Below are 5,760 nucleotides of genomic sequence, written 5' to 3'. Positions count from 1 at the left end.
TTGGAGCCGGTGTTAGTGTTATGCCTCTCTCTTTATATCGTAGACTTGACTTGAATAAGTTGACACCTACTGAAATATCTTTGCAAATGGCTGATAAATCAACTGCTATACCTGTCGGTATTTGTGAGGATGTGCCTGTTGTGGTTGCAAACGTTACTATTTTAACGGACTTTGTTATTCTTGATATTCCTGAGGATGATAGTATGTCTATTATTCTTGGAAGACCTTTTCTTAATACTGCAGGGGCTGTTATTGATTGCAACAAAGGCAATGTCACTTTTCATGTTAATGGCAATGAGCACACGGTACACTTTCCGAGGAAACAACCTCAAGTTTATAGTATCAACTCTATTGGAAAAATTCCATCGATTATATTTGGAGGTTTTGAATTTCCTCTCCCTACTGTCAAGAAAAAGTATGATATACTTATTGTTGGGGATTTTCATATCCCCGTTGAGGTAACTTAGTGCTATTCGAAATTTCGCCGGTTCCGTGTTAATCGGAATGAGCTCGTTAACAAGACTTGATCAACCTTGTTAGTGGATTCATTTTGATGATCACGAGATGGATGAAACTAGAAGCACAACCTTCTGTACCATCTTTATATTTTCTGTTATTTAGTAGAAATATAGTAAAATAGTACTTTTCTGTTTGTCTCCCGACTTATCCGTGCAATATAAAAATTTCCCGAAAATAGAAGTCCTCAGAATGCCATGCCAATTTAATATGATTTTTTCGGGAATATTTGAGAATTTACTGTGCAAAAATCACCGCGGGGGGAGCTGCCACATGGCCACGAGGGTAGAGGGCACGCCCTACCCACCTGGGCGCCCCCCTACCTCGTGGGCCCACGGTGACCCTCCTCCACTTATTCCTGCACCCATCTTCTTCCTCTGTCTCACACAAACACGAAAAACCGACTCAAGCACGAGTTCCAGCCCCCGTTGCTGTGATTTTTGATCTCCTTGCTCAAAGCACCTCTCACAAAACTGCTTGGGGAGATTGTTCCTTGGTATGTGGCTCCTCCATTGGTCCAATTAGTTTTTGTTCTAGTGCTTTATTTATTGCAAATTTGTGCTGCATAGGTGACCATGTTCTTGAGCTTGCATGTCAAATTTATATGGTTCCAAGCAGTTCCAATGCTTTATATAGGCTCTAGGCACTTGTAGGAGTTGTTGCTATCAATTTTATTGAAGTTGGTTCACTTTTATTTGGAGTTACTAAAAGTTTCAGATTGTTTCAGAATTAATGAAGAGATTTTTGAGGGGCTCGCCGAGCCGAAGCGCTAAGGAAAAACAAAAGGAAGAAGAACAGAAGCCCAAATTTAATTTGCCTCGCACGCGGAGGTCCGGCCGTGTGAATGGCCTTCCGATGACTTCTTGAGGAGAGCCGAGATTTATGAAGATTTCTATTTATTAATTGAGAATGCTGGCCTCACCGATTTCCTCCGCGACCAACGTCGTCAGTATCTTTTACTCACAAATACTTTTGTGCAAAATTTCTACTTTTCCCTAAAAGTTCACCTCCATCGGTAGAATTTCATTTATATGACGTTGTTAAGAGGATGCCATTAGCTGAATTTTGCGAGGTTTGCAAAATACCTTTTGAGGGCACCTTGAATGAACCACACCGTAATGAAGTAGAAGCTTTTATTAATACTATCACGGTGGGAGAAACCAGGAAGGTTTCTGATGCAAGAATCACTAGCATACATTTTCCTATTTTACGCTACTTTGCCTTATTTGCTAGTCGTTGCGTGATAGGTCGCGGAAACTGTGGAAACCTTAGTATTCCTGATGTTATCATTTTGTTCCATGGTTTATATCGAAGTAACTCTGTTAGTATGGGTGGAATTGTTGCTAGGCGGTTAAGTCTGAACCGTACTAAAGGCCCCATCTTTGGAGGTATTTATGCCTCACGCCTAGCTGAACATTTTGAAATACCTATTAGGCATGAGGAGGAAGAGGAAACATCGCTGCCTCGTGCTTATTTAGATTATAGGAGTATGCTAGCGCATGATTTTCTTATTAAGAGTCGTGAAGGGGAACTCAAATATAAATTGTACTTTGATAAACATCACCCCGAGATTATTACTTTGCCTGCTCCCTCTTTGTTTAACTTGTCTGCAGGTCCTCACATCGTTCTGTGGGCGGCCATTCAAGCCTATCTAAATCCTGCACCCGCCCCGGAACCAGAGCCACAAGATGAGCCTCCACAACTATCTGTTTATTCTTGGGATCTAGAGGAGGCTGCCAGCCAATGGCACCCGGAGCCTCCTTCGTCACAGTATGACCCCAACTTCACTTACGGGTATCCGCCAGGCCATCCCTGGCAATAGACCAACTTAGGCTAAAAACCTAAGCTTGGGGGAGTACGTATTTCCCACCGACATTATATTTATGTTCACACACACTCATTGCTAGAAGTCGGTGTTCATACTCTTTCACTGTAATATCCATGCTAGTTTATTATCTTTTTCTTGCTTCTTCTTGTGTGTTTATTAAACTTTAAGAAAAAACCAAAAAAATGATTAGTAGTACTTTATTTCTTTGCTGTAGTAATTAAAAAGGAAAACCCAAAAATATTTCCCGTTCTTCTTTTGCTTGTTGGGAGTTTTCCCGTGTAAATAGTTTTCCTTTTCTTTTCTTTGGAGGTCAGTAGGAGAAGACCATGATTAAATTGTTGAAGTGGCGCTTATATGCATGATTGTTTATTTTAACTTAGAGCCCATATTACTTGTCTTCTCTCTTGAGTTGAATGCTTGCAGATTCCAGCTTAGTCTAATGCATGTGCACTCTTATTATTATTCACATCGTTCGGTCGTGCAAGTGAAAGGCAATAATGATGATATATGATGGACTTATTGGGATGAGAAAAGCTGGTATGAACTCGACCTCTCTTGTTTTTGTAAATATGATGATTCATCATTCCCGAGTTAGCTATTATGAAGTAAACATATTTGCAATGACATTTAGAGATTATAGTTGCTTGTGCCATGCTTGATTAGCTATGAGTTATAATGGTTTACCTTGCGTGCCAACATGCTATTAGAATGATTATGATGTGGTATGATGGGATGGCATCCTCCTTTAAATGAATCGAGTGACTAGACTTAGCACATGTTCACGCATGTAGTTGAATCAAATCAACATGGCCTTCATGATATTTATGTTCATGGTGGATTATATCCTACTCATGCTTGTATTCGGTGTAAATTAATTTTGATGCATGTTTACGACTGTTGTCGCTCTCCCAGTTGATCGCTTCCCAGTCTTTTGCTAGCCTTCACCTGTACTAAGCGGGAATACTGCTTGTGCATCTAAACTCCTTAAACCCCAAAGTTGTTCCATATGAGTCCACTATACCTTCCTATATGTGGTATTTACCTGCCGTTCCAAGTAAATTTGTATGTGCCAAACTCCAAACCTTCAAATGAAATTCTGTTTTGTATGCTCGAGCAGCTCATGTTTCAACTAGGGCTGCCCTTATCTTCCATGTTAGGCGGTTATTCTCAAGAGGAGTGGATTCCGCTCCTCATTCACGAGAAAATGGCTGGTCGTCGGGATGCCCAGTCCCATGCTTTATGCAAACTAAATCAAAATAATTGCAAACAAAACTCCCCTTGGGACCCGTTGAATGTTGGAGGCACTCGTTGTTTCGAGCAAGCCATGGATTGATGCTTGTGGAGGAAGGGGAGTATAATATTTACCATTCTGTTTGGGAACCGCCTATAATTTGTTTAGCATGGAAGATATCGTCATCTCATAGTTGTTGCGTTGACAACAAAAGTATGCTGCTCAAAATTTTATTCAATCTCTATTTTAAAACTGAGCTCTGGCACCTCTACAAATCCCTGCTTCCCTCTGCGAAGGGCCTATCTATTTACTTTTATGTTGAGTCATCACCCTTCTTATTAAAAAGCACCCGCTGGAGAGCACACTGTCGTTTGCATTCATTATTATTGGTTTATATTGGGTATGACTTGACTGGATCTCTTTTACCATGAATTACAATGTTTAGTCAGTCCTTGATCTTTTAAGGTGCTCTGCATTTATGTTTTGCGGTCTCAGAAAGGGTTAGCGAGATACCATTTTGTTATATCATGTTATGATTATTTTGAGAAAGTGTTGTCATCCGAGTTTTGTTATTATAGCTCGCTAGCTGATTATGCTATTGATATGAGTAATTGTGAGACCTTTGTGTTATTGTTAGTATGGTTAGTCCATAATATTTGTTGAAACTTGAACGCTGGCTTTTCATGTTTACAACAATAAGAGCAAACAGAGTTTGTAAAAGTTTTTCTTTTTCTCTTTCAGTTTGTCAACTGAATTGCTTGAGGACAAGCAAGGGTTTAAGCTTGGGGGAGTTGATACGTCTCCGTCGTAACTACTTTTCCAAACACTTTTGCCCTTGTTTTGGACTCTAACTTGTATGATTTGAATGGAACTAACCCGGACTGACATTGTTTTCAGCAGAATTGCCATGGTGTTGTTTTTGTGCAGAAAATAAAAGTTCTCGGAATGACCTGAAACTCCACGGAATATCTTAGGATAATTAATAAAAAATCCTCGCAAAAGATGAAGACCAGGGGGCCCACACCCTGTCCACGAGGGTGGGGGGCACGCCCCCTTGGGCGCGCCCCCTACCTCGTGGGCCCCCTGGTGGCCCTCCGACGCCAACTCCAACTCCATATATTGGCTTTCGGGGAGAAAAAAATCAGAGAGAAGAAATCATCACGTTTTACGATACGGAGCCGCCGCCAAGCCCTAATTTCTCTCGGGAGGGCTGATCTGGAGTCCGTTCGGGGCTCCGGAGAGGGGGATTCGTCGTCTCGTCATCATCAACCATCCTCCATCACCAATTTCATGATGCTCACCGCCGTGCGTGAGTAATTCCATCGTAGGCTTGCTGGACGGTGATGGGTTGGATGAGATTTATCATGTAATCGAGTTAGTTTTGTTAGGGTTTGATCCCTAGTATCCACTATGTTCTGAGATTGATGTTGCTATGACATTGCTATGCTTAATGCTTGTCATTAGGGCCCGAGTGCCATGATTTTAGATCTGAACCTATTATGTTTTCATGAATATATGTGAGTTCTTGATCCTATCTTGCAAGTCTATAGTCACCTACTATGTGTTATGATCCGGCAACCCCGAAGTGACAATAATCGGAACCACTCCCGGTGATGACCATAGTTTGAGGAGTTCATGTATTCACTATGTGCTAATGCTTTGTTCCGGTTCTCTATTAAAAGGAGGCCTTAATATCCCTTATCTTCCAATACGACCCCGCTGCCACGGGAGGGTAGGACAAAAGATGTCATGCAAGTTCTTTTCCATAAGCACGTATGACTATATTCGGAATACATGCCTACATTACATTGATGAACTGGAGCTAGTTCTGTGTCACCCTATGTTATGATTGTTACATGATGAACCACATCCGGCACAATTATCCATCATTGATCCGGTGCCTAGGAGTTTTCCATATACTGGTTCTTGCTTATTTACTTTTCCGTTGTTACTGTTACAATCACTACAAAATACCAAAAACATTACTTTTGCTGTGTTTACTTTTGTTACTGTTACCACAACTATCATATTACTTTGCTACTAAACACCTTGCTGCAGATACTAAGTTTCCAGGTGTGGTTGAATTGACTACTCAGCTGCTAATACTTGAGAATATTCTTTGGCTCCCCTTGTGTCGAATCAACAAATTTGGGTTGAATACTCTACCCTCGAAAACTGCTGCGAT

Source organism: Triticum dicoccoides, chromosome 2B, assembly GCF_002162155.2.
Source record: "Triticum dicoccoides isolate Atlit2015 ecotype Zavitan chromosome 2B, WEW_v2.0, whole genome shotgun sequence".
Classification (NCBI taxonomy): Eukaryota; Viridiplantae; Streptophyta; class Magnoliopsida; order Poales; family Poaceae; genus Triticum; species Triticum dicoccoides.
Note: the sequence above shows the minus strand (reverse complement) of the source record.